Below are 412 nucleotides of genomic sequence, written 5' to 3'. Positions count from 1 at the left end.
ACCCTGAATTCTGACACAATATTTAATCGCAGAGGGTAAGTGTAATGCACTGTAGAGCAAATCAACTGTGATTTTTCAATGCAATGGAGATTTGGTGACCTTAATTACCAGCATAGCTAATAACTGCCAGAATAACTGAAAACAGCTATGTGGGTGTATAAGCCATTTAAATTCAAACAACTTCAGTTTTCATATTTATTGTAAATCTGGTAATTCTGCATGTGTAGAATTAATGTATCCAGAGTTTTCTCTCTTGTTGAACAACTGTGATCAGCCCAATTACAAATTATATATATTTTTTAACTTTTTCAAATGAAAATCTTTGATTTTAAAGATAGTCTGTATCAGCACAACTGCAACTGCTATCTGTTCTTGACTTCTCTCCAATATATAGTATAGTTTTTTCCTCTTT

At 32.0% G+C, this 412-nt stretch overlaps 1 protein-coding gene across 3 annotated transcripts in view; it reads right to left on the bottom strand.

Moving 5' to 3' along the window:
• The window catches only part of LOC118339768 (dipeptidyl peptidase 4-like), an 18765-nt gene that overhangs the window by 10895 nt on the left and 7458 nt on the right, over positions 1-412 (bottom strand). The window lies entirely within an intron of this gene.

This window comes from Morone saxatilis, unplaced genomic scaffold, assembly GCF_004916995.1.
Source record: "Morone saxatilis isolate NCDOM2014 unplaced genomic scaffold, NCSU_SB_2.0 Contig6, whole genome shotgun sequence".
NCBI lineage: Eukaryota > Metazoa > Chordata > Actinopteri > Moronidae > Morone > Morone saxatilis.
This window is presented reverse-complemented; position numbering and strand designations above follow the sequence as displayed.